The following is a 24,355-nucleotide window of genomic DNA, read 5'->3' on the forward strand; positions in this document are numbered from 1 at the left end:
TTCATTCTTAATAACATTCTAATAGTTTGCTTAATTTCAGTTTGTGACAAAACACGCAAGTATAGTGTAAAGAATCATTGTACCATCTAAACCGCTGTGAAATATATTTTCCATAACCAAAAATGTTGCCTTTTCAGCTGTTTGAAGCTGGTGTACAAAACTGAAAGTAAAAGACGCAAAAACTAGACATAAGAATGGGAAGCATATACATTGTGCACATAACAGATCTACCGCTTCTTAGACTTGCTATCAATGATAATGACAGATCTATCTATGTGAATTTGGTCAGGTCACCCAAATACAAATGCAGCTAGCTAGTTCAGCCTACTCAAACAGCCTGCTCAAACAGAGAGGGATGCTATGCTATGCTAGCTTGCTGGCTGGCTATCTAACACTGCAACTCGTCCAAGTCAAAGTAAGCATTTGGTTTTATGAATTTATTGCCACTGGGCCCCACCGATGTAACTACTAAACTGCTTGCTGAACACTGTACTGCATGATTGTAGAGGGCTTATTAACTCATTAGTTCTAGTAGCTATGTTGACTATGACGTTAGCTAATAAGCTGACAACAACGTAGGCTGTGTGTAGTGGTTAGCAGTAATGGTATGAAGTTTGAGGTAGCGTCAGGTAGCCTAGAGGTTAAGAGCGTTAGGCCAGTAACTGAAAGGATGCTGGTTCGAATCGCAGAGCCGACTAGGTGAAACATCTGCCGATGTGCCTTTGAGCAAGGCACTTAACACTAATTGCTCCTGTAAGTCGCTCTGGATAAGAGTGTTTGCTAAATAGTAAAATATTTTTTTTTGGGCTTGGAAAGTTTTTTTCGCCTGGTCACAGAATAGCGCGTAGATGCAAGAAGGAATTACACAATGAGCAAAGAGATCATACTGTTTATATGTGGCTGCTATGAAAGTGAACTGTTTGGGGGTGTATTCATTCTGCCAATTCTGTTAAAACGTTTCTTAAACAGAAGTGAAAGGAACTAAACGGGGATGAACATACCTGAATTGGACCAATAGAAACTCTCGTTTGCAACTGTTTGGACTAGATCAGCTAGATGCAGGCAAGAGTGTGTAAGACGGTATTGAATGTCACTTTGTCACCTTGAATACTCAAATTTCTCTCGACCTGTGCACCTATGCTGTAAACTTTAATTCGTAGGCTAGGTTGTAGCAACCTCATGATGGGTATAGGGTAAATTTGAGTATCATGTAGTAGCCTAAACCTTTCGATGTTACATTGAGCTGGGTGAATGGAATATGAATGACAGTCATCCAATATTTATATTACCGCATAAGGCCGCACTCATAAAAATAAATTGCGTCCCCTAATCTTAAATGTCACCGACTGCCACTGGTCTTCACTCATTCATGTCTAGACATACATACTATGAAGTCATATTACATGTACTGCATATATACATGTAAAGCAGAATATATGCACTTCATGATTTGTAATATGAACTTAATATTCAGTTCACATGAATAAGTATCCTCTACATTGTTTTAGCTTTTGCCTCATCCAAAAGAAGCTTCGGCCTGCTTTTGCACTGTACATCATTCAGGAGTGAGTCACCATTGGCCAATATCCACTGAAGTGTCTCCAATTCCCTGGGTCTAGAGGTGGTGAATCAGAGAGTATGATATCCTTGGCCATCCCTTCCACTGTGGCAGGATAGATAATTAATGCTAGAGCCAACATCCAGGTGGCCCCACTCTCTCTCACTGTTTTTCACAGGGACTGGGAGACTGCTGGGGGCAAAAGGCTGAGGGGGAAAAGATGTCCACACTGATGAAGATAATCAGCTATTACTGCTTCTGGGCCTCACTGAGAAAATACGGCTCCGTTTTTCTTTTCTTTTCTTCCTCCTCTCCGCAGTCTTGTGGCATTGCATCGGGGTGCTCCATGATGTGATGTCCCTTTAAGTGCATTTAAGTGTCTGTTTTGACTATGCAGAGAGGCAGAGGGGAGTATTAAAAGAGCGTCACTGAGCCCTGTGTTGGAACAGATCACAATAACATGTATAATGCATGTCGATTCAGCATATTCAGGCTAGATAATGGGGCATAAACTGAGGCTGCTACTTAGGGAAACCCAATCACATGGAAGCAGCCTTAAGAGATTACAGTCAGTGTGTCGTGTCTAAAAAGGCTAACAACGCAAACTTGCACTGATTCGAGCAAAAGCATAACATTTTCATCTGAGCAATTCCACGGAAAACAGTAACTCAAAGTATCAAGGATGGTTGGCCATTACAATACACAGAATGAGCATACCTTTTTGGGCATAAGCAAAATAAATAATTCCACTTCGTACGATATACATTTTACCAAAATAGGTACGACAGTAGCATATCTTATCTAGCTAGCCAAGTAACAGCAGTTAAGTAGGCTGCATTACAATAACTACCCTTATATCTACGTGAGAACATTTACAATTAAGGTTACTTGTATTGTAATTGCTGGGATAATGCAGAAAACTCTGGAATAGATGTTGAATTTGACTTATTGCCTAAATGTTCCCCTCCCCACAAGTTTCCCCATTGACGATCTGTCTGCCTGGTACTGGTACTGTATGACCGGGTTGGTATAGCATAGCGCTTGCAATGCCAGGATTGTGGGTTTGATTCCTGGGGCCACCCATATGTAAAAATGGATGCAAGAATGACTCAGTCGCTTTGGATAAAAGCGTCTGCTAAATGGCATATATTATTATTATAATTATATTATTACAGTAAAGGTACACATAGTACTTTAAATAATTTTCTCCACGTCAACAATTACCCTGTGCTTACAGTAAATATATTTAATAGCCTACAACCTAGAGGATGAGCTTCAACCCCAGCAGTCAGAAAGCTCACTGATGTTTTAACTTGGCATAATGGAAGGTCAGCTTGAGAATGATTCTCCCTCGTTTGCCCAAAGATACTGTGACATGGGTGTCTGAGGAATTGGGTGGGTGGGCGTGTCAGCTCCCAGGCTGCTTAAACAGCACAGTGTGATTACCCTGTCAGTCTGGCAGTATTAAGGCCATCACTCCAATCCCCCACACATCCATCACGGGCCTGGGCCTGGATTTACGACACTGGCCCCAGCCTGGTAGGGAAATGCTCGGGTTCAGGCCAGCGACGGACCCCTACGCTGGCTGATTTATGGCCCTTGGTGCTATTTGGCCTAAGATTCATGCTCCCTTCCCTGGGACTCTTCAATACCTGGGCCTGATGAAAATCTGCAATCAATAAGCAAATAGCAACTAAAAGAGCGAGGCCGGGTCTTAAATTTATTGATGTGCGGTCGGTAAGTTGTGCAGTGTGGAGGTCTTGGTCTGGGTGTTCCATTAATCCTAGTGCTGGACACAGGCCTCCTCTTGTCAGAGTTGCAGACTGACCGACCGTGGTATAGCAGCTCCACCACCCAATAACAACTAATCCTGCACTAAATTTAACACCTCTATGGCATGATCAGCTGTCAATCATTCTGAAATCTCATGAATGCCTCAAAGTCCCACCCCCACAACTTAAAAATCATTTTAAAACAGCACCGATGTAGCAACTAGTGAGATTGGTCTGAGGTAAATGTTTGCCACATACGCAGTATATTACCTCGTACCCCTGCACATCAACTCTGGTACCGATACCCTTTGTACATAGCCAAGTTATCGTTTAGCATTTTACTGTTAAGTCTATACCTGTTGTTTATGAAGCATGTGACAAATACAATTTGATTTGATATAAAATATAAAGGAGTTCAGACAGTAAAGGTATGTGTCAATGGTCATAAACACACATCCAGTTGGCCTTTTAATGGCCGACTTAAATCATGTTTGTAAGTAATGAAGCCTACAGTACCAGGGGAGCACCACAGCCTACAGTATACCCACAGGCTAATGAAACATGCAGGGAAACCAGGCCTGACTAGCCTATAGAAGCACTGAATATCAAACAGATCACAACCCCCCTTTTGATTAAATCAACCAATTTCTCCCAGCAGACAGCTGTTGGAATCATGGTTCCTAAATCAATGTGTTGTAAAAGATTCATTTACATGCTCTGGCCCGCTCCATCACTGGAAACCACTATCTACTCACAAAGGGGAAGGAGGGAGTCGCACCAATGCTGGTATGCTGTGTTACAGTGCATGACTGAAGCCCCCCCCCCCCCCCCCCCAAACACACACTTATGTAAACCCACACAGACACGTGCACACCACTAGTGTAGCCACCACCTTCTCCTCCTTTACCTTAGCTGTTTTGATTTGACATATTGGTTTGAGCCTCTAAATATGAGCCCTGGCACGGACTCATTTTCCCACTGCAGCGGGGATTCTGTTTTGTTTATCCAGTCGCAGCGGAACAATCCCCCAATCCATTTTTTTTTTATTGCAAATTGGCACACGATAAGAAGAGTGGATTTGTATGCATCTAAACAGGCATTGTGTTACTGAAGCTGGGGGAATACCAGGCAGCGGTTTGCTTCCACACCACCTATTAAGTCCCATCAATATAAAACCATCTGAACATAACAGAGGCAAACATTTAAACAAAAACACTGCAGATCCACTGATTAATTCACAAACTGGCTGTGTGTGTGTGTGTGTGTGTGTGTGTGTGTGTGTGTGTGTGTGTGTGTGTGTCTTTTTAGACACGCTCTTATAAAGAAGAGCTCTGTCAATAAGACCAGAATACTGATTTGGATGAACTGAAAGCCTGTGAAATCTTCAGAGCCCATACCATTCTATTGGTTGGGGGGGAAATTAATTATAAGTAAAACAAACTGTGACAGGATTGTGCCTGAGCGTGTGACAGCCATGGGGAATTCATGCCCGCAATCACTTCTCGTTACGTTGTTCATTCATTTGCTGCTGTTAGAGATACTCACATTAAACTTTTAGAAATTAATCACTCTTCCCTTCCTCCCTTCTGCGACAAGAGCTCTCTCCCAGGTACTTCCCCTTCCCTGACACTGTAGAACTACACCAAGAAGTTAATGTGAGTGTGATTAAGGTTCATCATGTTAGCCGCAGGATGGTTTCTATCAGATTTCAGATCATGCCTCAAAAGCACTGCAGCTAACTATCATATATTTTTGAAGACTAAGACATCTTTAGTTTTGGAGCTCTTCAAAGGAATAAGTAAATGGCTTTGTGAGGGATAATCTTTGTTCCTAGGGAAGTGGAGGGGGTGATACAGTGAGGGTGAAAAGCATGGCCTACATGATGATACAGCCCTAATATAGATCTTGGGTATCTCTCTCTCTCCCATTCTCTCTTCTTCTGTTTTCTGTCCTCCCTCCCTCTCTCACCAGGCCTCATTTCCTACTCCCTGGGGGCTTGGAGAAACTTCTGAAAGTGCACTCATCTCTTCCACTGAGTGGCTCCCAAACTCAGCTCATCCTTCAGGCATTGACACTTCTCCAAAGAGGAGGAGGAGAAGAAAGAGGAGGAGAAGTGAGAAGAGAGTAGATGGCTGTGTTCCCTCCACCTAGTTAAGTGACTCACCTAGCTCCATGGGACTAGCTCCATGGGACCGATGGAGGTGGAAGGATGAGCAGGTGATAAATAAGGCAGGATGTCACCCCTGGAACCGATGGAGGTGGAAGGACGAGCAGGTGATAAATAAGGCAGGATGTCACCCCTGGAACCGATGGAGGCAGAAGGACGAGCAGGTGATAAATAAGGCAGGATGTCACCTCTGGGACCGATGGAGGCGGAAGGATGAGCAGGTGATAATTAAGGCCGGATGTCACCCCTACATGCACCGTGGGAGCCTCTCTTACGCACTTCCACACATCACAGTTCTGCAGGTAGTGTCCCATGCAGCACTGAAACAAAATACCAGCATCAGCCCAAAGGGAGGGACTGCACTACTGCATGCGCAAAAGGCACAGCAATCTGAACAGTTTGCTTATTCAGCGAAATTGCGTAAACCTGCATACGCAAATAGTGATCACCATGCTGTTGTCTGTACTGTATGTAGAACCGCTAAGACACCATGCTACTCACCTCCACAACAGACCATAGTAATGATTGTAAGTTAATTAGGGGGATGTTCCTGTCATCCAAAGACAAACCAAACACACAGTTAATGAGCTTTCTCTCCTCCCTCACACGAGTTGCTAACCAGTGAAAGATCAAAGCCCACTCATAATGCACTGCAACAGAGGATGAGAGGAGGAGAAGAGGGGACAGAGAGGAAGGAGGTGGGTAAGAAAAGGCAATTAGAATGTAGCAGACCTACCCTAACACACCTGGCCTGATCCCTCATTAGAATCACACACCATTACCTCTACCTTCACTTTCCTCAAACCAACCTATTACACCAGCTACCTAATACAGATATTGTTTAAGACAAATAGAATACAGCCACAACTTAAAGTATATGAATTAAAGAAATGTTACTGAGGTAATATGTCTTGTGTGGGATAATGTGATATAATATGGTATAATATAGACATCCATCCCAGTTCAAAGTGGCTGGCGATGCTGATAATGTGTTTGAATCACTGCAGGGACTCTCAGCAGAACGGAAATGGGTGGGATTGACTCGGTCCTAATTCCGAATGCGCTGGCCATGTGGGATGACAGGTTATCCCACTGAAGCAGGCGTTTTTAGAGGTCAGGGTGCGACAAGCCTGGAAATGTTCATATCTGCTGTGACATCCTACAGAGAGAGCATAATTCCATAAAGAATTCAGCTGACACCTGAGAAACATCCACATCTATTACCCAGCATCCATCAGGACAGTAGTCTTCAATTGGGAGTCTCCCTAAGTCCAAGGCTTTGACATCCAGCCTGCTCTCACTCCATCCAGGCTGGAATAATTTCCATCTATAACCAGGTTTCCATCCAACCAATTCATGCAGATTATTTCCCTGACACATAAAAACTCACAACAGGTCTGAGGGAAACAGCAAATGTGTCTAACATTTTTTGACAAAACACGCTATGGGATGTTTTTGCCAGCTAAATAGATTATGCAACAATTGCAGTGGAAACTCCTTTATGCGCTGTTATGTACACCTCTTGGAGGGAACGCCACACCCTGCTACACTCAACTCTCCGTGGAGTGAAAAGGTATGTGATTGTAGGTGCAGGTAAGGATGACGGAGACAGAGAATATTGCCGTTTACAGGGAATTTGTTTCCTTAACACGGTAATGTGGGGAAAAGGGATTGGACGGAACCAAAGCCAATTAAGTAAAAGTTAGAGTCCCCTTTCCTACCTTACCTGCCTACCCACTATTTACCTAACCTTTTAGCACCTCTTGGCGCACTAACCAAAATACAGGGGGTGGTCCACCCAGGTCTTACCTAGTGTGCATAGACAGTAAATACTACAGGTTATGTATGCCCGCAGGCCTCTTGCCTAAACACTCCCAAGGTGCGTTCCCCTTCGGGAACAAATAAAAAATAATAATTACTAACTTAGAGTGAACAATTTCAATAGTCAAAAACACAGTCCTTTTGGCACACACATACCTCAGAAATAGCAGCTACAAAATACTTTCAACAAAACTAATTACTGAACAACAACCAACACAGGACATCAAAGAAGCTCTTTCCTCCAGACAAAGGAACACTGGCTTTTATCCAGCTGGAGAAGGAGTTGGTAATTGAAAACAGCTGTTTCCCCTGATGAGAGGGAGGGTTCAGAGCTCCAATCATCGATGGGGGCCGACAAATCTGCTGCTTAGATTCCAGGAAGCCATCCTGAAATACACACATACAAACACATACAAACCCAAAACACAGAAACTGGGGAACGTAACACGCCCAAATATTCATATAATAAACCATCACGTCGAAGTAAACTTGTTGTCACGCGACGATAAATTAGGTAAAACTAAGTTCAGCCGAACTTAAAAAAACAACTTCACTGGTTGAAAATGGTATGTTGTATCGATATTAGTCAGAAACATTGATTCTAGTCAGTATCTTCCAAAACTGAGATTTTTAAGTCTTATGGAAGCTATTATGTTCCTACATCCATTGGATACTTGAAGGTTGAGTTATGATGTTTTTCATGCCCACTAACATTGGATGGTAATGCAGAAACAGCTGCTAATTACGCTCTATCCAATTATGTAGCGCCTCAGACAACACGTCACCAATGTTATGTTAAAAGCACACTTTGCCCCAAAGCCCTTTATCAAGTGGCCACTTGCTGATGTTTGATAGCGATCACAAGTCTGCTACTGTTTTGGTAAAAATTAGAACAGGAGGTACACTTGCATCCCACATTTTTGGCACTGTTAAACAGTGTGAAGTTTGTGCTTTATTTCAAATCAAAGTTTATTGGTTGCGTACACAGATTTACAGGTGTTGTAGCGGATGCAGCGAAATGCTTATGCTACTAGCTCCAACAGTACAGTAGAATGTCTCACAAATAATACAAAATATCTAAACAAGAAATCAATCAAAAGTAGATATATTAGAGTGAGCATGTATGAGAATCCAGAATATAAATACTTGGTGTACAGACAGCATATCATTTGTAAAAGAAAATGGTATATACAGTAGTAGGTATATTAGGATGAGTTATTATTTGGAGAATACAGTTTATACATACACAGTGAGTAAACAAGAGTATTTAAAGAAAATGAGGTGACACGTGTTCAATTACTATATACATGGGGCATTAATCTCAAGGCCCAGGGCTGAGTACCAGGCAGGTAGCTGGCTAGTGATGGCTGTTCAACAGTCTGATGTCCTGGTGATCGAAGCGGTTTCTCAGTCTCTCGGTCCCGGGTGGCTGAGGTCCTTAATGATCTTCTTGGCCTTCCTTTAAGGCCGAGTGTTGTAAATGTCCTGGAGGGCAGGCAGAGTGCCCCAGTGATGCGCTGGGCTGACCCCACCATCTGCTTGAGGGCAGTGCAGTTGTCGTACCAGGTAGTGATGGAACCCGACAGAATGATCTCAATGGTGCACCTTTAGAAGTTTGTGAGGGTCTTAGGGGCCATGCCGCATTTCTTCAGCTGCCTGAGGTTGAAGAGGCGGTGTTGCAGCTTCTTCACCATGGTGTCGGTGTGGTGAGACCATTTCAGGTCCTCAGTGATGTGTACGCCAAGGAACTTGAAGCTTTTGACCGTCTCCACTGGGGGTGTGCTCCCTCTTCTGTCTCCTGTAGTCCACGATTAGCTCCTTTTTTATATTGAAGGAGAGGTTATTTTCCTGGCACCACTCCGCCAGGGATTTAACCTCCTCCCAGTAGGTTGTCTCGTCGTCGGTAATCAGGCCTACCACTGTTGTGTCATCAGCAAACGTGATGATTGAGTTGGAGTCGTGAGTAGCCACACAGTCATGGGTGAACAGGGAATACAGGAGGGGGCTGAGCACACAGCCCTGTAGGGCCCCCGTGCTGAAGATCAGTGTGTCGGAGGGGTTATTGCCTAGCCTTACCACCTGGGGTCGGCCCGTCAGGAAGTCTCAGACCCAATTGCAAAGGGAGAAGTTCAGACCCAGGGCCCTGAGCTAATTGACTAGCTTGGAGGGCACTATAGTGTTGAAAGCAGAGCTGTAGTCTATGAACAGCATTCTCACAAAGGTATTCCTCTTGACATAGGGCGGTGTGCAGTGCAACGGCGATTGCGTCGTCCATGGATCTGTTGGGGCAGTATGCAAATTGTAGTGGGTCTAAGGCAGGGGTGTCAAACTCTAGGTATCCCCCTTTCCTTTCATTCCATGGAGGGCCTACTGTCTTCAGGTTTTTGTTTTTTCCTTTCAATTAAGCCCTAGACAACCAGGTGTGGGGAGGTCCTTACTAATTAGTGACCTGAATTCATCAATCAAGTACAAGGGAACAGCAAAAACCCGCAGACACTCAGCCCTCTGTGGAATGAGTTTGACACCTGTGGTCTAGCGTGTCAGGCAAGGTGGAGGTGATATGGTTTACAATAGTTTGACAGCTTGCTGATGAAGTTGTAGACATGTTTTCAGATCAGTCTTGCGCAGCAGCAGCTGACTTGATAGTGTATGCAGAGCACCTCTACTTTTAATAATATTTTTTTTACTTGAGAAATACTGCACCAAACACTTTAGTTACATGTAAAATTGCGCAACTAAGACCTCGTCAGCAAAAACGTCGAAATGAATTACAGATTTCTTGTTTTATCTTAGATTAATTCTGAGTATTTTGAGGTTGAAATGTTGCTACCTTGACTCAAGAGGGACATATAACAATAACTGCCAGGGTACGATATAGTGAACAGAACACACCCACATCGAACCACACCCTACAAGATACAAATCTCATTTTTCTTAATGAGCAGCAGAAAAAAAACTGGTGAGTTTAGCTGCTCTTTAAGTTTAAAGTGCATTTGGAAAGTATTCAGACCCCTTTACTTTTTCCACATTTTGTTACGTTACAGCCTTATTCTAAAATGAATTAAATCTTTTTTTCCCCTCATCAATCTACACACAATACCCCATAATGACAAAGCAAAAACTGAAATATCACATTTACATAGGCATTCAGACCATTTACTCAGCACTTTGTTGAGGCACCTTTGGCAGTGACAGCCTCGAGTCTTCTTGGGTATGAAGCTTGGCACACCTGTATTTTGGGAGTTTCTCCCATTTTTCTCTGCAGAGCCTCTGAAGCTCTGTCAGGTTGGATGGGGAGTGTCGCTGCACAGCTATTTTCAGGTCTCTCCAGAAATGTTTGATCGGGTTCAAGTCCGGGATCTGGCTGGGCCACTCAAGGAAATTCAGAGACTTGTCCCGAAGCCACTCCTGCGTTGTCTTGGCTGTGTGCTTAGGGTCATTGGCCTGTTGGAAGGTGAATCTTCACCCCATTCGGAGGTCCTGAGCGCTCTGGAGCAGGTTTTCATCAAGGATCTCTCTGTGCTTTGCTCCGTTCATCTTTCCCTTGATCCTGACTAGTCTCCCAGCCCCTGCTGCTGATAAACATCCCCACAGCATGATGCTGCCATCACCATGCTTCACCGTAGGGATGGTATTGGCCAGGTGATGAGCGGTGCCTGGTTTCCTCCAGACGTGACCCATGGCATTCAGGCCAGAGTTCAATCTTGGTTTCATCAGACCAGAGAATCTTGTTTCTCATGGTCTGAGAGTCCTTTAGGTGCCTTTTGGCTAACTCCAAGTGGCCTGTCATTGCCTTTTAGTGAGGTGTGGCTTCTGTCTGGTCACTCTACCATGAAGGCCGCCCGGCCAAAGCCAGCTCTAGGAAGAGTCTTGGTGGTTGCAAACTTTTTCCATTTAAGAATGTTGTGTTCTTGGGGACTTTCAATGCTGCAGAAATGTTTTGGTATCCTTCACCAGATCTGTGCCTCGACACAATCCTGTCTCGGAGCTCTACGGATAATTCCTTCGACCTCATGGCTTGGTTTTTGCTCTGACATGCACTGTCAACTGTGGGACCTTATATAGACAGGTGTGTGCCTTTCCAATTAATGACCAATCGATTTAATTTACCACAGGTGGACTCCAGTCAAGTTGTAGAAACATCTCAAGGATGATCAATGGAAACAGGATGCACCTGAGCTCAATTTCGAGTCTCATAGCAAAGGGCCTGAATACTTATGTAATGAAGTATTTTTGTTTTACAATTTGTATAAATTTGCACCCCAAAAATGTTTATATATATTTTTTTCCCGCTTTGTCTTTATGGGGTATTGTGTGTAGATTGATGAGAAAAATGTTTTATTTAATCAATATTAGAATAAGGCTGTAACATAACAAAATGTGGAAAAAGTCAAGGGGTCTGAATACTTTCCGAATGCACTGCATAGGCAGATTAAATAAGTTATGATGAACTTCATGGTGGTTAAGTGACGTATAGTGACGAGCTTGACGCAAATTTCCAATAAATATTGAGGGTATTATTTGAATGATGGTGACATGATGATCGGTGTTTGGCTGCCAATTATCAAATAAAAATATTTATATGTTAGTTGTCTTATCTGTATCTAATCGTATGACCTACCATGTCAACTTTATCAGCAAACTTATCTAGATCAGAGCAGTTTTGTTTTTTGCCCTAGCACTACACAGCTGTTTCAAATAATCAACTCATCATCAAGCTCTGATTATTGGAATCAGCTGTGTAGTGCTAGGGCAAAAAAACTAATGTGCCCCCAGGGGGGGCCCCAGGACTGAGTTTGGGAAACCCCTGATCTAGAGTGCATGCCCCAAAACCAGATTTCTGTGAGAGAAAAAAACATCAGTAGAGTTGAAAATGTGATGGAAACACATTGAACTTCTGCTTTTTATTGGGTACATGGAAACTTAATCCCAAAAGTGTTTTTAATGTGCAATACATCATTCCGTGCAGTATTTGATCTGCAACAAGTCTGTTTGATGTTAACACACATCTGATGGGAAAAGATGAATTTTTTTAATGCATATTTTTTCATATTCACATATTCACTTATCTCCAATTGGATGGAAACCTATCTTGTGTCTCTAATCCCTGGATGGACAGAAACATTTCTCTCGCTATCCTTTTTTTCCAGGGTTGAGAAAATCCCTCAATAGCAATAATATGGCTGCTCCTGTAGCAAATTTATAACACACACCTCTAGATGTCTGTATGAAGCCTGCTGAAATGTGAATGGATAAATCGCCCGATGAAAACACACACACTGACTTATTTACATGCCTGACGTCATATATCAGATAGATCCAGTGTGATTTAAACACACCTCGTAAATTCTCCTTGATTAAACTGGGAATGTGCCAGCACAAAACAGCTAACATTCTATTTGCACGTTGCATATTCAAATGTAAAAACACAGAGATATAAATATTACACCATCACCAATGACATACATAAGAAATATATTTCAATATTATCGGTCGATAGCGACCTCCCTGGTCTTCCCAACAGTCAAAGTGAGAGGCCATGCTTTTATTCCACTAGCTTTACAGGGACTTTACCAGATGCTTTATTTTTGGCACTGACCACTTGGATAGTGAGACAACTGACATTCTAGTGTGAAACCACAGAGAGGTTGAGAAACCAACAGAACATGTTTAATAGCATCGTCTGAGATATGAGACCCCTTTAAGATCTCCAATCCTCTTCCTGCCCTGAAATATGACTCCAGGGAGGAGGTGGATGCAGCACTCAGAGGGGGGTTCATCATCTTCACCTTTCCTGGGTTAGAGTTCGAAGGGGAGAGGCAGTGTGGGCTATCACGATGCTGCATCCAGCCATTACGAGTACTCATTAAACACCTGAAATATTGATAAAGAAAACAACTTTAGACTGCAAAATTTAGAGGGAATCTGCAATGCTGTAGACAACAAAGATCTGTTTGTGTGCCATTGCTCACGTGTGTGTGTGTGTGTGTGTGTGTGTGTGTGTGTGTGTGTGTGTGTGTGTGTGTGTGTGTGTGTGTGTGTGTGTGTGTGTGTGTGTGTGTGTGTGTGTGTGTGTGTGTGTGTGTGTGTGTGTGTGTGTGTGTGTGTGTGTGTGTGTGTGTCTGTATGTTTGTGCATGTTTGTGAGTGTGTGTGTGTCTACCGTACATCGTTCCTCTAGGTGAATGTATGCAGTCTTTGCTTGTGTGCGTCCATGCACACAAGATTACTGTGAATGTCACATGGTTAGAAGGTTTCATACCTAAATATCACAAACACTAATTAATTCAACCTGGAGGGCCAATGAGAGCAGTAAAGCAAAGGCTATTTACAGTGTTTACAATGGTGTGCTCAGCTAATCGCTGGAGGGATACACTAATACAAACAGCTGTTAATATTTAGATGGTATTTTCTCTCTTCTCTGGATTGTGTTGCGTGTATCAAACACCACAGTATTGAGCTGTCTTTTATCACACCGCCTAGGCTCCTATAGGCATTAGAGCTCCCCACCTCTCTATTCTCTCACTTTATCCCCATCACTCTATTCTCTCTCTTTCCGTTTGCCCCTTTTCCTTTCCTTGCCTTGATATGCATCTCCATTTTGATCTTTCACCAACTTCAGCCTCTCTTTATATTCTTTATCTGCATTTTCCATATTTTCATCCCATCTCTGTCACTCTCCATCTGTAATCTGCAACCCCCTCTCTTTCTTTCTTAATAACCATTCTCTGTCCCTCTCTCTCTCTCTCCTTGGTGAAACAGGAAGAGAGTGTTGCACGCCAAAATGCTGATGTAACCAAAATGCCAACAGCAGCTCATGACTTTACATTCCACATTCCCAGCCTATCCCTGTGTCTGTCAGGCAATATGGGTAAAAGACATGGGGAGATTCTCAATTGGTTTTGCGAACTCCTCCGTCATCTCGTCCTTTTGAAAAAGGTCAAAGATAATCGAGGAGCGGAGGCGATGACGAAACGTGGAAACAAATGCGCTTCTATAAAATGAGACTCCTCCACTCGGGGTGGAATTGTAAAATAAATGTGTGAAGTGCTAAAAACAAATGTAGCTAGTTGTGCAACACATTTTATAGATAAAAGGATAAATAGTGTATCATTTTTAAATGTGCACATGCTTTTCTCCTTTATAAAAACAAGCGCTAATTCAAAGGGGGTGTGGCAGTTTGTAAAACACTTCTGAGCTAGAAGCCGCAAGGATACTCTTGTGTGCATCCTCTGCAGAAGTAGGTAATCAAAAAGGGGAGCAGACTCCTTCATTCATCTACTAACACATTGACACTCTCCTCGACCACAGGTTTCCGGGTCACGGAGGAGAGAGGAAGACCACTTATCGGTTTCCTGGTCACAGAGGAGAGAGGAAGACCACTTATCGGTTTCCTGGTCACAGAGGAGAGAGGAAGACCACTTATCGGTTTCCTGGTCACAGAGGAGAGAGGAAGACCACTTATCGGTTTCCTGGTCACAGAGGAGAGAGGAAGACCACTTATCGGTTTCCTGGTCACGGAGGAGAGAGGAGAGACCACTTATCGGTTTCCTGGTCACGGAGGAGAGAGGAGAGACCACTTATCGGTTTCCTGGTCACAGAGGAGAGAGGAGAGACCACTTATCGGTTTCCTGGTCACAGAGGAGAGAGGGCAGAGTCGTTAAGGACGGTCTTTTGCCTAAATGAGAATCGCCTATTATGAAGCTCTTCAGAACTCCACATTGAGGGGAGAACACTGGACAGACATGGAGGGGGGGTAAAGAGGCTCCAATATTGCCACCCTGCGCTAACAGAAGCTCTTACAGCAGTGGCATATCTCAGGATGGAGGCTAATAGGGGTAAGGAACCTCACTTCACAGACAGCCTTAAGCCTACATGCCACTTCAGATGGTATCAAACAACGGACCACAGCTCCCCTGGTCTGTATTGCTGACTTTCTCTGACCATGTATCAAACCAAATACATTACCCACAGCAGTCACGTCCTCTGCCTGCTCTGTCCAGACACTAGTCTCTATTGAAGTCTCCATCATGTGTTTGACTCTGACTATCAGGCCTATCATGCTTCAATAGCTTCTGGACTGTTTTTCCTTCTCTTTTTTAACTGAGTCCTTACAGACTATGTTGGGGGGTTTGCATAACACAGAGCTTTCTTTTTTTCTTCATTTCTTTTCTTCATTTCTCTTGGCCCACATTTTAAATCATTCCATGTCAGAAATATGGGGATTATGAACATTGCATTGTTTCCAGATGAAATAGGCTGTTGGTTTTTCCTTTCTTTTTGAGACGTGAAAACCAGTGAACATTCTACGCGTGCTTACACACACTACACGCACACCGCTGCAGCAGCTCTATAGCTGCGACTGCGCAGAGCCGTCCAGGATTAGTGTCTTAAATACAGGGCAGTGCACCCTCCTGGATTCCGCCTGGAGGATAACACAGACACTTGGCTTTGTCCGTTTCAGCTCTCTCAGCACGCAACACATCATTAATAACCTCAGACTAGGTAATGAAAAACCCCCACTGTTTTTCAGTTTGATTTATGGTGGATTCTGTGTATTTAAAGAGAAGGCCTAGAGTTTTACATAAAAGCCCAGGCAGCAGCAGTGTGTAATACTGGGTCCCAAGAGATGAAAGGTAAAGGTTTCTTTCTTCAGCAAGGTCACCGTGTTCTTCCTCTGTACTGGACCGGGAGATGCCTCTTCTCTCCTTTCCTCCTCACGTGGCCTCTCTGTAAGCAGAGAGAGAGGGACAGAGATATATAAAGATGTAGAGAGGTGGAGAGAGAGGGAGAGATAGAAAAGGGAGGGAGAGAGACAGGACAGAGGTGCGGTTTCAAGACCGACTTAGTGTCCCATTGTTTTCCATTAGTCCCCTGGAAAGAACATGTCCCCACTTTGTGATTCTCTCTTTCCCCCAGGCAGCATCTCTCTGACAGTGCTATTATAGGTGCGGCTCGGAGAGGAGCGGCCTCAACCAGATCAATATATCAAAAGCGAACAGAGCGCCACACATTAAGCCTCAGCCTCCCTCCCTGCTGCAGTGCGGATAAATGAGAGGGACGCAAACTTCACTTTCTCTACTCAAAAAATAAAGAATTTCTGCTGGGGCTAGAGAGAGATGGGCGAGTCATGCAGCAGGCATAGAATTCAGAGCTAAATATATATATACCCCTCCACCATCACCCTGCCTCCCTTTATCACTCACTCCAACCCTCATCTCAGAAACAGTGATGGTGACAGATATGCCATAGAAGCCTCCAAGACTCACAAACTTAGGGCGAGGCTATAAAAAAGCTTAAAGAAAATCCTGAGACTAGCTGAGGAGACAGAGTCTTTTTTTTTTTAACGAAGCAGGCATCAAATGTTCTCCACAACATCAGCTTCTCAGAGCTAGCACTGACAGGGAGAGAATGGAGGTTGTCACGCGTACACACAGAGAAGCTGGCTGGCGCTGTCAGCTAAGATCAGCACACAGGCTCTGAGGCTTATAGCATAACACAGTGCAGGTGCAGCAAGGGAGGACAGGAGGAGAGATGGAGAAAGAGACAGACAACTAAAAGGCTATGAGTCAGACAGGAGAATAAGATGTTCAAGGCCTCCAAATGTACTTGGATATGATTGGAAATTGTAAAGTTGGAAGTTGGTAGCATGTACTGTAGCTACAGGTTTTGAAAGTTGCTCTCAAAACCCATTATGCTACGGCTAATTAGCTACAGACATGTCTTGTGGGATGGGGATGTGGTGGTCCTTTGGCCCTTATTAAGAAAGAATCTCAAGATCCCATGAGGCGGTCTTTCTGGAGACGCCATCCGCCAAATAACAGCTTTGACTAAAGGATCAACGATTGTCACTCCTCTACATGATTCTCCATCAAATAGCCTGAAGAATGAATTTTCATTTCAGATCTGGGACATAAAAAAAGAATGGAGAGCCAAGAATACCAGTTTTGTCTAAAACCTTGTTTAAAGCCGGTACCCAGCTGTCTTCTCATTCAGGTCCCATGGCGCCAGATTTAGATCCTAATGCATTACCACAGGAGCCTAGCTGGGTGTGATTGTATTGTTTTCATATTCTTCCTGGCACCCTGAGGTGTACACCTGCAAAGATAAGAGATGTGTTGATAAGAGATAATACACTTAAAGAGGTGGTGTTTAATGTGATTAAAGATGAAGATACACATCTAGAGATAAAGACGGTTTGAAATAGAGACAGTACAGTAAGTGGATTAGCAGGCTGTTACACATCAATGACAATGTTTATGATTAGGTTCCAGGTAATTCACACGGCTACGGACAATAAGACAGCATCCAACCTGTCTTGACTTCATTCTGAATATCTATTTTTACGTAAACAAGAAAATAAGATGAAGAATCAGAGCATTTGTGCCCTGGATTCGGAGCTGTACTGAACATACCTTTTAGAATCCAGACACTTTCCAAGCACCAAGTGAAGATACAGTTGGTGATATCAGACTGGTAAATAATATCTCAGGAATCTATGTAATCTTTCTGACAAGTAAGGTCCCTGTGCGGGATGACATTTCCCTGTGGAACATGCAGGGCCTTCCTTCACAGGGCCTGGAACGCAGGGCATCATCCTGGAGATGAAGGGCTACAGGGCCCACCACCCCACCATTTAAGGAATATCCACCTCTGGACACAATCATGCTGGAAACCCAACGATGAATCTTCTGTCAGGAGTGCTGTCACATCATACTTAATTACAAGGTTATCCTGAAACGTCAGCTTCTATCTCTCAGCACACAGTTTTATGACTACATCTCAGCTTGGACTGAACAGTTCTACCCCCACCATGGTTTAAAAAAAACGTGCCTTTTCTTTATCCCGGGGAGAATCTAATTGAAGCAGAAATAATAGAATGCAAAGCTTTGTTTATAGATTAGTCTATGTTGTTCCTAAATACCACAATGATGGTTGATATAGGAGTGTACTGCCGACATTAAGAACCATTCATCCTGGATATGGATTCCAGCGCCAACTCTATAGGTCGTGTTTTGCAGATTGCATTCTTTGGAATAGTTTTTCAATAGGCTTTATTGATATTGAATGACTCTATAAGTTCTGAGGGCAGACTGGTGACTGATGAATCCAGTACTGGCATCACGCGGAAAGAGCGAGACGCTAATAGAGAAAACTTTCCTGCTCCTGCATTGCACATATGATTAGAGATTTGTAGAAGAATAAATCATCTCTAGGAGGGGGGGGGCGTTGGCATGTCCGTGTCGGAGCTCACGCCGACGGGGTGCGAGCCCTTGGGGCCATCCTTCATAAAACCACCGCATGGATCGCTCAAGGTCGAGGAGGAGCTGAGCTGCTGTCGTTGATGTGTACAGTACTGTATGTACAAGCACATGGGGAACGGGGGATGGAGGGAGGATAGACCTACTAGGTGCCAGGTTGTGGGGGTGCCGTGACTTTTCCTTCTGACCACTAAGGGTGACAACATGGTGGGGGCACGTGACAGAGATCCAGGGTGTCCCTCCCTCCACCACTCAAGTCTACAGCAGATCAATCCCAGGATGAAGCTTCCCCCACAGGCTGCAGAGACACAGAGTCACACCCTGCCTGGAGAGAACTGCTGCCTGCTTCACACTGAGCAGATAGTACAGATTCTCCTTCTTCTGCACGCAGAGAGATATAGAGCACGTGGTACTTTAGACACCTTTCTTCAAATCAGGTAAAACAAAAAAAGAAAACAAGGTAAAAGGACCCTATAATAAGGTAATCATTCTCATATGCGCATCAATTTGGCATCACGCTACAAAACACCGTGTGTGCTTGGATCAAATTAATCAGGAGACCTGCATGTGACCCAGAGAGAATTGGGATGGTGTTATTGTAGTATTGGGATGGGAGGTTTCTCTTCTGTTGGATGGTTTTCTACTGCACAGAGCAGTGAGAGGTCCCTCAGCAGTGCCATGTATTATTTTAAATTCTTCTGTTCAGATGTATCTTTAATTGGGATGGGAGGTTTGGATTGTCCTGTTTTCCTCTCACCCATGGCCTGACTCTCTCTGTACTGCCTCTCAGTCCCCTTATGGTACACTGGCCCCTGGGCCTGAGACATCTTGGCACAACCTAAATGACTTTCTTGGATGTTCACTGTACTGTATAGCACATGTTAGCTTGGTACACTATGAACTGGGGGACACAGTTTCCATCAAGCTGTGAGCGACACTGTCATAATGCACTTAACGAAACGTTCATCCCCTCTTGCGTAAATGACAAGTCAAGGTCGGGGGTTAGAGGATGTGGGAGTAGAAGATAAGAGGGGAGGACTCTGTGGTTCTACCCAGGCAAGGAGACATCGCCTGGGCAAGTCCCTGTCCACTGGCCCAGGGGTGGCCTGGATGGTGGGTGACTCAGAGGCCATGACACACCCTGAACAGAGGTGCTGCTACTGAGGGTTTTAGTCATCTTCTGAGGGGCTTAGTCATGGCTTTCTGGAACATCTCCTGCCCCAGACTCATTTAACCTCCATCCTCCCCACCCACCAACCCACTTACAGCTTCCCAGCCAGATATTTTATTTTTAGTCCCTGGTGACTTTCCTGAAGAGCGTCATTGAAGCTAAGAAGTTCACCCTTAAACATTTAAAGTTCTTCCCATGACGTTATCCCCAAATGACAGTAGACTTATGAAACACTTGTACCATCATGAACGACCCAATAAAATGTCCAATTTACCATAGCTAATGAAAACATTGACAGAATAGTAGCGGAGCATCAAGCCCAGCTACATGTACTGTACTATTCCTCTCACCTCATTTTCTTTCTTTCTCCATCACTGGACATGGAGTTGCTGTTTCCCATGTTTTCATTACATTCCACCGTCTTGATTTACTACGCATTCCACTGGAATTGATAGTTCAATATGAAACCCCAGATTTGGTCATTATTCTTGGGTGGGATGTGGGGGTCTTTGTTCTGTTCAGTACCTCTGATGCTTGTTCGACTGTGTAGGCCTGGCAGCAGATGCATCTTGGGTCGCCTCTCCTCTCCCTGCTAAGAGGCCTCAGGCTGTGGCTGGCTGGACACTCAGATGGTGACAAGTCTATCTCGGCCAGGGAATCAGGGCATGGCGGCCAGGCTGGCAGAAACGGATGGTCTCCTAGAGGAAATGGTTTCTCTTCTGTTGGATGGTTTTCTACTGCACAGTGCAGTGAGAGGTCCCTCAGCAGTGCCATGTAGGCATTCTATTATTTTATATTCTTCTGTTCAAATGTATCTTTTATTCTGTTCAAATCCATCCTGTCTTCCACTGTCTATTCAAATTCTGTCAAATTCAGGTGTTTCACTTTTATAATGAATCATGTAAATACTGTATAAAAGCATGACGAGTCTAAGGATGAGAATTCACTCAAATACTGTAAACACACAGTAAAAGGAGTTTATGAAAGAAATATTCAAAACATCATACAGAATCAAGATAATGTCTTACAACAACACACTTGAAGTACAAGCTATATTGGGAAGATGAAAAACTGTCGCATGAACATCATCTCATTTGAATCATTAATAATTTGGTCTAAAAATAGCATAGTACGTGTTCTCGAAAATGAAGAAGAGGCTATTTTTTTTTTTTTTTTTAAAGGTTACCCCCTTTTTCTCCCCAATTTCGTGGTATCCAATTGTTAGTAATTACTATCTTGTCTCATCGCTACAACTCCTGTACGGGCTCGGGAGAGGCGAAGGTCGAAAGCCATGCGTCCTCCGAAACACAACCCAACCAAGCCGCACTGCTTCTTAACACAGCGCGCATCCAACCCGGAAGCCAGCCGCACCAATGTGTCGGAGGAAACACCGTGCACCTGGCGACCTTGGTTAGCGTGCACTGCACCCGGCCCGCCACAGGAGTCGCTGGTGCGCGATGGGACAAGGATATCCCTACCGGCCAAACCCTCCCTAACCCGGACGACGCTAGGCCAATTGTGCATCGCCCCACGGACCTCCCGGTCGCGGCCGGCTGAGACAGAGCCTGGGCGCGAACCCAGAATCTCTGGTGGCACAGCTAGCGCTGCGATGCAGTGCCCTAGACCACTGCGCCACCAGGGAGGCCAAGAAGAGGCTTTTAACCAAGTTTTTTTTCTTTCTATTCTGACATGGGTTGCCATGGCGAGCCTTGTTCTCAGACATACTAAAAAACTTCCCTAATTAAACCTCCCAAATTAAACAAATGTCATTCAAACAAATACATTGTTCTATTTCACAATGACGCACGTGCAAGACTATATTCTTTTAAACTCACAACCACGTGAGTACATACGATCCTAAACCTTGACACTCTCTCCATCCAGGCCGTAATGGCCAATGAAAATGCCTCGACGAGGTCTATTGACGTCAATTGAATGCTAATGATGTTTCCGTTGCTATAATTCCTCTTGTGTTCGAAAAAAACATGCCAAACACATGAATACCATTAGTTTCCGTGGCTACAACTCATTGTGGGAGGAGGTCATTGATTTGTAAAGTGTTTGAGGTGAAGATTCTGACTAAATATAGAGAGGTGAAGAAAGAGTGTATAATTTCATGACAGGGGAGTCATATCCATATTGTCATGGGAACCTCTTTATGCCCGACACTGGGCACCGTGTGTGTGTGTGTGCGTGTCTGCGTACGTGCATGTGTGTGTGTGTGTGTGTGTGTGTGTGTGTGTGTGTGTGTGTGTGTGTGTGTGTGTGTGTGTGTGTGTGTGTGTGTGTGTGTGTGTGTGTGTGTGTGTGTGTGTGTGTGTGTGTGTGTGTGCGTGTCTGCGTACGTATGTGTGTGTGTGTGTGTGTCTGTGTGTGTGTGTGTGTGTGTGTGTGTGTGTGTGTGTATAGCGGTGAGTAGGGCTGTGGCGGTCATGACATTTTGTCAGTCAGTTATTGTCATGAAAAAGACTGAGTGTCTCACGGTTATTGACCGTTAATTAACATAAAAATGTTTAGCATCTCCAGGCCTCCAGCACACAAGCCGTTGATGCGCACCTTTGGAACATCTACATTTTAAAAAGGCAAATGAATTAATTTAATATACACCATCACAACACATCCCTTATTTATTTTAGGCAGGTATAAAGAAACTTTATCATATGAAGAAAATGAGAATATGAGTTAGCCTACTGTAAGCCTTTGTTATCTGGCTATGTTCCATGCCATAGGCTGTAGGCTTGTTCATTTAGCTGACAATATACACTATATATACAAAAGTATGTGGACACCCCTTCAAATGAGTGGATTCAGCTATTTCAGCCAAACCCGTTGCTGACAGGTGTATAAAATCGAGCACACAGGCATGCAATCTCCCTAGACAAACATTGGAAGTAGAATGGCCTTATTGAAGAGCTCAGTGACTTTCAATTTGGCACCGTCATAGGAAGCCACCTTTCTAACAGGTCAGTTTGTCAAATTTCTGCCCTGCTAGATCTGCCCCGGTCAGCTGTAAGTTCTGTTATTGTGAAGTGGAAACTTCTAGGAGCAACAACGGCACAGCATCAAAGTGGTAGGCCACACAAGCTCACAGAACAAGACCGTCAAGTGCTGAAGCGCATAGTGCGTAAAAATCGTCTGTCCTCGGTTGCAACATTCACAACACTCACTACTGAGTTCCAAACTGCCTCTGGAAGCAATGTCAGCTTCCAAGAACTGTTAGTCGGGAGCTTCATGAAACGGGTATCCATGGCTGAGCCAACCTTTACCAACCTTTCAAAGCGCTTCATGGCTATGGACGTGAGTGCTACGGGTCTGTAGTCATTTAGGCAGGTTGCCTTTGTGTTCTTGGGCACAGGGACTATGGTGGTCTGCTTGAAACATGTTGGTATTACAGACTCAATCAGGGACATGTTGAAAATGTCAGTGAAGACACCTGCCAGTTGGTCAGCACATGCCCGGAGCACACGTCCTGGTAATCCGTCTGGCCCCGCAGCCTTGTGTATGTTGACCTGTTTAAAGGTCTTACTCACGTCGGCTACGGAGAGCGTGATCACACAGTCGTCCGGAACAGCTGATGCTCTCATGCATGCCTCAGTGTTGCTTGCCTCAAAGCGAGCATAGAAGTGATTTAGCTCGTCTGGTAGGCTCGCGTCATTGGGCAGCTCGCGGCTGTGCTTCCCTTTGTAGTCTGTAATAGTTTGCAAGCCCTGCCACATAAGACGAGCGTCGGAGCCGGTATAGTATGATTTAATCTTAGTCCTGTATTGACGCTTTGCCTGTTTGATGGTTTGTTGCAGGGCATAGCAGGATTTCTTGTAAGCTTCCGGGTTAGAGTTCCGCAACTTGAAAGCGGCAGCTCTACCCTTTAGCTCAGTGCGAATATTGCCTGTAATCCATGGCTTCTGGTTGGGGTATGTACGTACAGTCACTGTGGGGACGACGTCCTCGATGCACTTATTGATAAAGCCAGTGACTGATGTGGTGTACTCCTCAATGCCATCAGAAGAATCCCGGAACATGTTCCAGTCTGTGACAGCAAAACAGTCCTGTAGTTTAGCATCTGCTTCATCTGACCACTTTTTTATAGACCGAGTCACTGGTGCTTCCTGCTTTAATTTTTGCTTGTAAGCAGGAATCAGGAGAATAGAGTTGTGGTCGGATTTACCAAATGGAGGGCGAAGGAGAGCTTTGTACGCATCTCTGTGTGTGGAGTACAGGTGATTGAATTGTTTTCTCTCTGGTTGCACATTTAACATGTTGATGGAAATTTGGTAGAACTGATTTAAGTTTCCTTGCGTTAAAGTCTCCTGCCACTAGGAGCGCCGCCTCTGGGTGAGTGGTTTTCTGTTTGCTTATTTCCTTATACAACTGACTGAGTGCTGTCTTAGCGCCAGCATCTGTCTGTGGTGGTAAATAAACAGCCACGAAAGTATAGCTGAAAACTCTCTAGGCAAGTAGTGTGGCCTGCAATTTATCACAATATACTCTACTTCAGGCGAGCAAAATCTAGAGACTTCCTTAGATTTCGTGCACCAGCTGTTGTTTACAAATATGCACAGACTGCCCCCCCCTGTCTTACCGGAGTGTGCTGTTCTATCTTGCCGGT

The sequence above is a fragment of the Salvelinus alpinus genome, chromosome 25 (assembly GCF_045679555.1).
Source record: "Salvelinus alpinus chromosome 25, SLU_Salpinus.1, whole genome shotgun sequence".
Lineage (NCBI taxonomy): Eukaryota > Metazoa > Chordata > Actinopteri > Salmoniformes > Salmonidae > Salvelinus > Salvelinus alpinus.